Genomic DNA, 12,624 nt, shown 5'->3' with positions numbered 1-12,624 from the left:
AAGTCCCAGTCTTCATCTCTGACTTCTGCTTTATTGGGTTAGTCCGCCTGCCAACAGTGGCTGCTGTGTTTTATTTTCTGCCTGCTGAGCTCATACACCACTTGTGTTCATGTGTGCCAGAAAAGACAATCTTAAGGTTCTTTTGTTATGACAGTATGTCATTGGATCACCGCTGATACTTTCAATCTGACTGCTTATGTGTCTCTGAGTCTCAAAAGTTTTATTCTTCCAATCACTACACAAAGCTGGTTCTGATATTTTTTTCCCCTACGTTTGAGTTAATTTTGGGAAACGGGAGTCACATTTTTAATGAGTTTGAGCATTCTTGACATGGGATAAGCCAGTGGTTAAAGGCATAATGTCAGAAATCTCATAAACATTCATTATATAGTTCATTTTTACTGTACTGTATTGCAGCCTATATTTTTGGCTGGGAGAAAGGAGAACAAACTAGGATAAGATACAAGCCTTCTTTAGGTATAAAAAGTAAACATATTATGAAAGGCTGCAAATTCATTGCTGCAAATTCAATCTGTAGGATGTGACTAAACATTTTATAAACTGAGAATTTATGTTGCTTCTTAGCTTTGTTTTGGTTTTCTGCTGTGTATTTTGTTAGAGAAGCCTCTATCAAGTAAGGTCCAAGTCAAAGTTTTCTGTCTTATTTTATTTTTCTAAAAATTATGTTAGGAGCATTTAGTACAAGTGAAAGTCTAATGGTTTTGGCGCTGCATTCAATGCAAAGGTCTATACCAGCAATGCAGCCTGAAGAGGCAGTTTAATAGCAGAACACATTGGAACAAAGTTGCTGCAACCTTATTTGAACTAAAAAAGCCCCAGTGGGCAAACACAACCTTAGAAATGGGAGGCTGTGCCTGAGTGTGGTGACCAGTGCAGCTGTGGAATTCACTGCTACACTTTCCTCTAGCAGAGTTCACAGCTGGGGCTGCACTGATGATCCACACAAATGAAAGCTGCTCCTTTACTCTGTGATACACAGCATTGGTAGTTCTACTCACCTCCCTGAGTGCTGGGAATATGGCTGACACAGCAAAGCGACTGACACCTCCCACCAAGGATTTATTGAAGTTTGCCTTCAGTTTAAGTTAAGTATTGTGCAGGTGGATGTCATGTTGTCCTTCCTCACACCCTCATAGTTTGACTATCGATGCTGCTGCTATTCTTGCCCTATGTTTGACTGAAGCTGATTGTGAATCAAATGGTGGGATTTGCATTAGGATACTCCATCATATTTGTTTCTCCAGAACTCAAACCCATGATTCCAACTGTGAAAGGCTGCCCCATCTATTTCCCCTTCTTCACCTGTGGAATTGTCCATTAGCCATAACTGTCTAGTACGGGTTTTCTTGTACATCTGAGACTGTCCTCTATTGGAGACTGGTGAGTGGGACATTGTTCTGACCCCGTATTCCCATTCATATGAGCCTAAAGCCGTACGGCACATCTACACAGCAGGGCTAAACTCAAAAGAAGCTATGCAACTTGAGCTATGCTGCTTGCGTAGCTTAAGTCAAAATAGCTTATTTCGACTTTTGGTGCTGTCTACACAGAAGTTATTTCAAAAGAGAGCTCTCTTCCTCTGACTTCCCTTAGTCCTCCTGAAACAAGGGTTACAGAAGTAGAAGTAAGAAGCTCATTATTTCAAATTTATTTCAAAATAATGGGCTTGCTGCATAGATGCACACTACTGACATCATTCTGAAATAATGCTGCTGTGTAGACATGCCTTAGAAGAACAACTAATATAAATTCTTGCTATCCTAGAAATGAACAGAATGAGAAAAGAAGTACTCCAGTCACTGTTTTATTTCTTGTTTTTATTGTGTAATTTATGTACAGGGGACATTTTCATCTTCTCATATACGTATACAGATGCGAGGCCAGAACCTACTTCCATGAATGTTAATATTCAACCCAAGATGTTATCTAATTTGACTTGCAATCATTTTAACGAGAGAATAGATAAAGGTTTTCCTAGAGGTAGCTTATGCTGCATGCTGAATAATAATTTGGACTATTGACAGAGTATTCCTCTACTATTTATCAGGAGGCTAATTTGATCAATGCTGCAGCAGTCAGATGCCTGGGGCTTCTCTAGAGAGTTTTGAAAGTGCTGCTTTGGCACAGTAGAAGTTGTAAATCTAGAGGATGTAATCAAACTAAAGATACAAGATATAGGTGTATTGAAACATATGCAGCCATGCTCTCGCTTTATCCTTATAATGATTTCTGAACAGGCTAGTCTCTCCAGGGTCTGATTTAAGTGCAAGAGCAGCAAATAAGCCGAAGAAATATTGCAAAGCAGTGTGAGAAGTTTCTACTTTTTACTAATGTTATCAAACCAACTGAGAGAAAAAAGCATGTAGCTCAACAGAGTGAATAAAATATTCAAACAAAATAAATCTTTCTGGATCTTGGCAACCAAGAAGCCTCAAACTCCTTATGTAAAGGCATGAAACATAAATTTGTTTTACTACTGTATCATGCCTTTTGTGTTTGAGGAATCCCATAGCACCTTACACAGTAACAATGAGTTAGATACTGAGAATGGAATGACTGACAAATATTAGAGCTGTTAGCCTCTCAACAATAGTTCATATAGATTTGGGCTATAGATAGTCTAATTTTTTTCTCTAGGGATACATCTATACTGCAGCCGTTATTCCGAAATAACGAAGAGTTCATCTACACAGCAAGTCATTATTGCGAAATAATGTAGAGCTGGAGGACTTCTTATTCTGACTCATGGTAACCCTAATTTCACAAGGAGTAATGGAAGCTGAAGGAAGAGTGTTCTTCCTTTGACTTCCTGCTGCGTAGACAGCGCCAAAAGCTGAATTAAGCTATTTTGACTTGTAGCTGAAGTTGAGTAGCTTAATTCTACTTTAGCTTTGCTGTGTAGGCGTAGGCTTAGCAGATCTCCTACTGACATCCTTATGCTTGGGGAATCAAAGAAAGTCTATTGTTAGGTTTATCTTGCTAGTACCTGTCAGATGCCACAGATATTTGGGCTGGGGTTTCGGTAACCTGTTAGGCTGTGAGTCCCAGATACTGTGTCTGAATGCTGACTTTATATGCTTGATATCTTAATACCTACTCCTATCCTGGAGTGTTTAATAACATACAAATATTAGGCCCTTTGCATCTCCCTACCAGAGAAGATCCATCTGTGAAGAAAATGAGACTGAAAGGGGGAACTGTGTCATGATTCTTGGGCCTATAAATTGACAGTACCTGTGAGCATAACTGTAAAACATTTAAATGATGTCACAATAACCCATAATAACAGCTGTTGATGGGAAAAGGTATGGAAAGAAGGCAGACTGAATTATTCTAAACAAAAATGTCTCCTGCCATAGTTCAAGGACTGAATTGATATCATACTTGGTAAAAACAGAAAATGTGAAACCAGAAATTAATGAACCAAAATTGGTGTGATGATTGTCACTCCTAATTGGTGAACCCTAATGAGATGATGAGCTATTCTACCCATTGCTCCCTTTTTGGGGTCCTTAAAGAAAGAGACTTTGTGGGGGAGGGGAAGGAAAACCCCTCCAGACACTGGCAACTGAAATGAGCTTCACAGTTGTGGCTGCCATCCCCTCTTGGACGCCTCCACTTTCAAGATCTTAATCACGATAGGTGGCCAGACCAGGTCTGCTGGAGGGAAATGGATAACACTGACACACCTCTACAGCTCTGGCTGAGTCCTAAACACAACCTGGAATCGTTGTCCAATGAAGCTGGACTTTAATGACTGCAGCAGCAACTCTAGCCCATCTCAACTAACCTCTTTTTCTTTTCTCTAAAAAGACAGTTACCACCACCTTTTCTGCCACCTAAGAGGCTGCAAGACAAGGGACAGGTTCCTTCTAAAGCTTTCAACAGATAAATGAAAAGGGATAAAAATGCAATTTCAGAAGAGGCATTATTCCTCATTGAATGAGGTTTACAGAAGTTGGACTAAGCCATCCGTTATTTCAAATTTATTTTGAAATAATGGAATTGCTGTGTAGATGCTCACATTGTTATTTCAGAATAAAGACCATTATTCTGAAATAACATGGCTGTGTAGATGTATTCTCGGATGGTTGCTGGGGAACTTACAACAGTAGAGAGCTCCTGCCCCAAACTCCCCTTCAGAAAGTCAAAGGGTTTTGTAACGCTGTAATGATTTTCAGCACACCAAAGAGAAGAATATTTGACCACTTTTTCAAAAAATTAATAAAAAATGCATGAAGAGGAGTGGATTGATAATAATTTAGATGAGGCATGCGTCTCTTCCAATGCTGCTTTAACCTCATTGAGTGACACTACCCACAAACAGAATGCTACCCACAAACAGAATGCCAGTATACGGGTCATTCCTTGTGTGCCTGTGTATAGCTGTAGCCCTGGTCTACCAACTCTGACCCCAGCAGCCTGCAAGCAATAATCTACTCATACTTTGGCCTCCTCCGGCCTCAATATATTCTCACACCCATTTTTTTCCTCTCAAAAAAGCATGTGTTCTGCATTGTCCAGCCCTTTCCTTGAAGGTTCAGATTCTAAAAGTCTATTTTCAACAGTTTGCCACTTTAATTAGAATTATTAAACAATTCAGGTTAACCACAGCACCGGATTAGTGTAGATTAAAAATAAAGCAATTTATTTAATTATAAAGAGACAGGCTTTATGTGAGTACAAGTATTAAAGTCAGAAATGGTTACAAAAGTAATAACATTAAAATTCTTTGTAGTCGCTAAAACTTAACAAATTAGAATTTGTTCATGTTAAAATCCTCAACCTATGCTTCCAGCCACACATCTGATCAAATTCTGAGCTCATAATATTAAACGGCTGATTCCTTTGTTTTATTAGGTAGAAGAGAGAAAGATAACCAGGGGTGTTTATGCCCCTTGCCATTATATTCCAGTCACCCATGGGAGTGCATGTTTCTGAGATTTATCCTTAGAGACAGTTCATTCAAGCTATGAGAAAGGACAGAGGGAGTCTCTTGGTGAAAGAGGTTCAATGTTATTTGCTTAACTGCAGTGTGAGCTCTTCCAGCTCCGCTTTGTTGCCAAAGAATGGTGACTTGGCAAGTATATTTCAACTAAATTTGATGAGTCATGGTCTAGCTTGTCCTTTGTCTTTGAGAAACACATTTTCCACTTTCCACAGACTTGTCATAATTTCAGTTTATGTTCATAATGCTTAATACATGTTTGTACATACATCACACAAGAATATTAATGAACAGTGTGTTCATTTTTAAATGATACTGCAGAAGGCAATTTTGCACAAAGATTGTTACAATAGGGTGTGGCTACAGAGGTGCTTAGGGTAACAGCAATATGCTCTGAGATTGCCTAGAGAGAATCAAGTTTCTGTAGCTGCCTCTGGTCTATTCCAATGTCACATCTAGCACACCTGTGGGCATGCTGTCATTTTGCAAGTCCCGCACCACTAAAGTCTGGGGAGACAGAACAGAGCATTTGTGCACATTAGCCAAAGCCTGAATCTTAAATGGTTGAGGTTACGCAAGTAACACATTTGCAAAGGAGAAATCTTGACAGTGTGGCAACATTGGGACTTTTGGAAGCATAGCCAAAACTATTCTGCCTTCTGCTGTCTCTTTGTGGAGGGACTAGCGCTATGAGAGGAGACACCAGGGCCAGAAAGGGTAGACAGAGAGCTGAGCCTCAGTAGCTTGAATAGAGGAACTCAGACAATGAAAAGATCCTTCCTCTTCCCCTTATGGAGGATGCATGGGGGCAGCAGGACATCAAACCAAGTTCTGTGCAGGTTACTTGTGCTAACAGCGACTCTTGATCCTAAAAAACAGAGGAGTTTCACACCAATTTTCCTTCTAATTTTTCCATGCATGTGCAGAATAAATTTTGTTGTGTACTAAAGTATGTGTGGATGTGCACCACCAGTAGAAACATGTATTGCTGGCTACTGCCAGCTGTGGGTGTTCTGCTGATCAGCTGGGGAGCATTTGACTCTCTCCTGGGTAATCATGCAAATGCACAGCTTATAGGAAACACTGTTTCAAACTATTGCATACTGTATATTTACACCAGGGATAAAGTCTGACCTTTGCTTTGGAAGCAAGCTTGCGGGTGGAGTAACTGATGATTTTCAAGTGAGTCTTCTCCATTATTACTACTTAGAAGCAAAATGCACGTAGTCCACGAGTAATTCCAGAATGTATTAGTGGTGGGTAGGAAAATGTTTTTTGTAAGAACCTTTTGATGACTCATCCTGACAGGAAACAACTTTGCCGTCAATATCTGCTGAATTTGGCAAGTATTAACCTTTTACCAATTTCTGAACTGTGAATGCACACGAAGGAACTCTTTCTGCAGATATGTCAGCTTGTTTATCCTCCAGGATGCAGACATTTTCTAGTTATAAGGACAGATCATCAAGAGGAACCCAACACCACAATTCTTTGATAAAATCATATTAATGGGTTCGCTCAAACTTTGCAATATACAATGTGCATAATTCACAAATGGGAGTGAATTCATAGTGAAACTGGAAGCAGAAGATTGAACCAGAGAGTCTGTCAGCCGACGGTCAGGGCAGTGTGTATGTGCTATACACCCGAGACTTTAACTGCTGAGACCGGGGTCCCTTGCAGCAGGCAACCTGGAGGAGGCTGACGGGTGCCCAATAAGTGTACAGGGAGAGCTTATAACACCTTAGATTTCAGCTGCTAGAATTTGTAATTCCTTCGCAGCGGGCAGCCTTGGGAAAAGACTGAACGGTGCCCCAGTGGATTCTGCCACCTGGGTGTGATACAAATCCAAACGCCCAAGCTCTTCCTATACTGTGTGTGTACTATACACCCGAGACTTTAACTGCTGAGACCGGGGTCCCTTGCAGCGGGCAACCTGGAGGAGGTTGACGAGCGCCCCAATAAGTTTGCAGGGAGAGCTTATTGCACTTCAGATTTTAGCTGCTAGAATCTGTGATTCCTTCGCAGCGGGCAGCCTGGGGGAGGCTGAGAAGTGCCCCAACGGATCTGCCACCTGGGAGTGACACAAATCCAAACGCCCAAGCTCTCCCTATATCTGTCCCTTAAGACCGGCTGAAGTTCTTTTAAATTGTGCCTGGTTCTGTTACAGCAACTGAAGGAGTCAGGTTAAAGCTTAAACAGTTACAGGTTTATTGAGGAAGCTTATAAATCATATGGTTGCAATGGCTATTGTTCTATTTCTTAACTGCTAGCAAAATATAGATCTTAAAAATGGTTACAAAGAAGATAAAGATAGGAAAAACAGAAATAATAGTACCAAGTAACAGCTTAACCTTTAAAGAGCTCTAAGTCTGTGTACACTTAAGACAGAGGACCACATCCAGGTACAATTTTTACCCCCTTCTGTGCCTCTCGACTCCAGCATGTCAGGCCAGGGCCGGTCCCTCAATTCCTAGGAAAGACAAAAATACGAGGTGGGTGTCCCCATAGAACCTCGGGAGGTCAAACACCTAACCCGACCAGCAGGTAGAGGGTAGAATGACACTCAAAGTGAGTGTGCTGCTGGACCTATTTTTATACCCATGGGGTCACGTATTTCTCTTTCTTGTCTGTCATGCCAAATGGTGCTGGTCTGTCTTTTGTGAGACCAGTTCTTACAAGGGAGTTGTGAACTTAATTTACACTTGTAAGAGAGATAACTAAATTGGAAGTACTGGGCATTCTTTTCTCAGTGGGAAATTCCTCTTCCAGGGACTGTGTGTGTTCAAATCAACATGGGTGCCAGCTGGGCACACTCGCATATCTTGATCTCGCATCAAAGCAGATCAAAGCTTAATGGCTATGCTGATTTTTTTATTGTTCCTTCTCTGTCCTGTATGCTTCAGGAACCTCAGAGAGGCAAAATAAGATGGATGAGATGGGGGGGGGGGGGGGGGGGGCCTGTCTGGCTACAGAGTGTTGAAAAATTCTTCCCTACGAGGGATGTAATTTTTAGCATACTTTTATCTGGGGAACTAACGAGGGCAACTGAAGCTTAAACAGCTTGAACTATAAGATCTAAGTCACAGACTAGAACAGACATGTTTAATAATATGTTTTTGATGTCTGGATCATATTAGGAGAAATCATTTGCAGGGTTATCCTTGTTATCAACATTATTTTAAAGCAATGATTTAATTAATGTCACGTGCAAATCTCCAATGAGGTGAAAATTTTAGAAAGCTTCTCCCTGTCTTAAGTGTTTATATCTTGCAACATCAGATACAATGTCAAGGCTTTTGGTGCTATCTGTGGGTTTGATCCTACATGCACATACCCACAGACAGACCCTGAGAAATCCCATTATTTCTAGAAAATTAAAATGTCTTGTATTCTTCCTATAAATGCTTGTGTGCTATCTAAAGCTCCAATTCTTCAGCTGTTATGAGTGGGTAAATTCCTTTCCCTCTTACCTCTCCTTTTACATAGCATCTAAAGCTTTGTAATGTATCTATCTTCAAGATGCAGACATACCATTATGAAAGAGAAAAATCGTACAAAATTTCTGCCAATTTGGAAGAAGTCTTCCAAGAAAAGCTTACGGCTTTGGCAAGATCAACTCTAACCTCTAGCACTATCCAAATTCTAGTCCAGCCTAAACCTAAGGCAGATGAGAGCCCAGTACAACTTCCATAGATGATCAGTAGAAACTGGCAGTATGGATGTGCAGTAGATAATCAACAAAAAATGAAAGGATTTTAGAAAAATAACCAAACTTTGCTGTAACTCGTGAGGTAACATTCAAGTTATGGCACTGTGTGAATTAAAAATGTATTGGCTCTGAGAAAATACATTTTCCAAATGTAAAAACCACAAAGACTTTATTAGACTTTTTAGTTTCACCTCTCCAAGACAGAATTGCTGTTCACAATTTATGACTACAGCAAATACATTTATAATGGGAAGTTTACCTTGCAGATTGGGCTTGCTGATCCTAACAGCACCACAAATACGTTTCAGGGGCTTATTTTTTTCAGCAGTCTTTTCTTCTTATTTATTTAAGATTATTCAGAATTTTTTTATTGCCTGTGAAGACATCAGTGAATAGACACAAGTCATTAAAAACAGGAGCTTAATTTGCATGACTGTTTACACTTTTAAAAATACTTTTTAGGGACAGTCAGCACACTGTGGCACCCAGAAAATTCCTCTGGAAGGTATCTGTGAAATTAGCTCATCTTATTTATGATGTTGTTATAAATTTTCCTAATGTTATTATAAATTTATGAGGATTGAACAAATACTGAGAGACAGATACCGGAGATGAAATGTAGGCCACACCAAGACATCTTTTCAGGCAGTGAATTATTCCAATTAGAGAGAGCTAATAAGCAATTTTCTAAGGCTAAGTTGATGTGCTTCTTATACTTCAATGCAGTTTTGTTGGGAGAATAATCTCTTATTACATATACTTCAAAAACTGGGACAGCAAGTGAGACTCACTTTCTATCCACTAATGAATCATGTGAGCAGTGATCAAAGTACAGTGGTGAAGAAAAGAGCAGAATCGTTGACACACAACTGAGTTAATTTGGAGCAACTAGCCAGCTCCAAAAATGATGATGGCTTTGAAAAATGCTCATCCATTCAGGAAGTTTACATTGCAAGTTCTAGTTTATTTGAATCCACAAAAAAGGGAGTATGGGAGATTGTAGAAAAGAAATGAGGAAACATAATGAGATTTCAGTGAACTGCTATGGACCTGAATGCACATACATTAAATAGGTAGAGTACAGAGACCCAGGACTCCAGAACTGAGGTGAAAGGAAGACTTATTTTCTGTTTACATTAATTTTTCCTTCCTTCCTTCCTCTATGACCCATAGTGAATACTATGAATACATTCACAACTACCACCACAAAGTAGAGAAGTACCATTACTAGACAGGCAACTTATTTGGATTCCATATTTAAAGCTGAGAAAATATGATAAAAACATTTAGATTAACACTTGGTTTAATGAAAACTAATTGGTTTTGTCTATGGTCCACATGCATTTTGTGTTAGTCTTATTGGAATATTATAGCATGGTAAATGGCAGAAATATCTGAAATGGTTAATTTCAACTGAACGCTGGGGATCCCTCATGGAAAGAGAAGTTTGTATTTGTACCATTCACAAACATTATTTTAAGAATTCAGAAAACCCATTCAGAGAAAAGCAACCTACCATACAAGCTATGTGTCCAATAAGATCTAAGTAAGGTCCCAGTCTTCCAATGATCTCTGCATGGCTGCACTGCATTACTTAGAGCAGGGAACAACACAACTCAGAGTTTGAGCACCTACCAAAAACACTATTTGTGAGCAATCTATAGAACAAAATTGTTCATAGTTGTGATGTTATTGGAGTATAATAAGAACATACAGATCATTGTTGCAACCACTGTTACATGCTTGCAACAAATCTTATGTCTTTAAAAATCTTATGATTAGCTGGTTATGTTTGTGCCATTAGTATGCATGTATCATTTTTGTATTTGACATTATAAGCATTGGCTATGTACTTGCATTTCAGATGTTTGCTTCTGGGATACATCAATAGGATACTTGAACAGCCTCTTGGAAAAGGATTGCTAATCAATGAGTAGAAGTATTTAACTGACAATAGGCCTGAGGAGGTGCCAATACATATTTGATGAGATTTTCTGTGAATATTCAGATCAGCATAGGAGCAATGGCTTCTACCTGTAAAGAACTGAGTCATTCATGGAGAAATGCTTTCCTGTGTGACTCCAAACTCCATCCTGGGATATGCTTTCACACAGTGGCTATGTCTATACTGCAGAGTTTTATTCTGACGCATCCAGGGATCGCATCTGCTCTTCCCAAATTTTTTTTGAAAGAGCAGATGCACTTTTTCAGCATCCCTATAAACCTTCTTTTACGAGGAAGAAGGGATGTTCCGAAAAAAGGCTTTTTTCTGATATTTGGCCCAGTGTAGACAGGCCAAATGTCGGAAAAGCCTCTTCTGAAAAAAGAAGTGGAAAAAGCTACGCAAATTGCAGTTTGTAATTTGCTCAGCTTTTTCTGAAAGAACAGTGCAGTGTTGACATAGTGAGAAAAATGGGATTGCCCCACAGGCTGACTATCTATAAAGGGCCCTAGAAATCCCTCCATTTTGTCTTCAGTCCTGTTTCTTACCTCTGGAGGATCTTCGCTTGATTTGACTTAAACCAGCAGTTTATTCCACCACTGCTACAAGCCTGAACCAATAACTTCACAATTGTTGTGTGTATCTGATTCCAATTTTCCCCCTTCCTTCTTCCTTCCTTCTCAGGGCCAGAGATATTCTGTGCTCCAGATGATTATTGGGGGGGGGGGGGGGTTTGTAACCTGCTTGCTCACCATTGTGCATGCACCTGCTCTGAGGAAGGGCTGAGGTCTCAAACAGTAAGCCTTGACACAAGCAATGAAGGAGGAACTACCTTATCTACTAACCTGAACTCTACTGCAACATATAAAGATGAAAAAAGATTTTTCAGCGACTAGTGAAAAGGTTATCTCTAGAGACTTCATCCTGGGAGCTGTAGTGAAAAATGATGAACGGCACTACTGGAGGAATGAAAGTGTCCAGTAAATTGAACAGCTCTGCTTATGATAAACTGGAGCTGCAGCAGAGAGCTGTGAAATCTGTCAAACAAGCCTCCCCGCCCCACCCAAACTTGAAAATTCACCCATGTTCTGTCTGTAGGCCCATTTTTCAGTTGGGAGCTAAAGGCTCAGTTGAAAATGGTATTATGACAATCAGAGGCAGTATTGTGCCCCTCTGAGGGTATGTCTACACTGCAGTTTTTTCAGAAAAACAGCCATTTTTCCAAAAAAAAACTTCATTTATGTCCACACTGCAATCACATTCTTTCAAAAAACAAAATAAAAAGAACAAAGGGGTTTTTCTGACATTGGTAAATCTCTTTGGGCTCGTCTACATTGGCCCCTTTTCCGGAAGGGGCTTGTTAATTTCAGAGATCGTAATAGGGAAATCCGCGGGGGATTTAAATATCCCCCGCGGCATTTAAATAAAAATGTCCGCCGCTTTTTCCGGCTTTTAGAAAAGCCGGAAAAGAGCGTCTACACTGGCCCCGATCCTCCGGAAAAAGCGCCCTTTTCTGGAGGATCTTATTTCTACTTTGAAGAGGAGGAAAGAAGAAAAAGCGCAGGTGACTTGGACTGTGTCTAGACTACACCTCTCTGTCGACAGAGATATGTAGATTAGGCACATTGAAATTGTTAATGAAGCAGGAATTTAAATATCCCTTGCTTCATTAGCATAAACATGGCCACTGCTTTTTTCCAAAACAGAGCTTTTTTGAAAAAACGGTGGGCTAGACACAGATCTGTCGAAAATAAACCCTTTTTCAACAGATCCTGTAAATCTCATTTTTTTGAGGAATACAGGATCTGCAGAAAAAGGATTTATTGTTGACAGATCTGCATCTAGACTGCCGTTTTTTTTAAAAAAAAATCTCCATTTTGAAAAAAAGTGGCAGCCATGTTTATGCTAATAAAGCGTGGGATATTTCAATCCCTGCTTCATTAGCAACTTCAACATGCCTAATCTACATCTCTCTGTTGACAGAGAGGTTTAGTCTAGACA

This window comes from Pelodiscus sinensis, chromosome 10 (assembly GCF_049634645.1).
Source record: "Pelodiscus sinensis isolate JC-2024 chromosome 10, ASM4963464v1, whole genome shotgun sequence".
NCBI classification, from domain to species: domain Eukaryota; kingdom Metazoa; phylum Chordata; order Testudines; family Trionychidae; genus Pelodiscus; species Pelodiscus sinensis.
Note: the sequence above shows the minus strand (reverse complement) of the source record.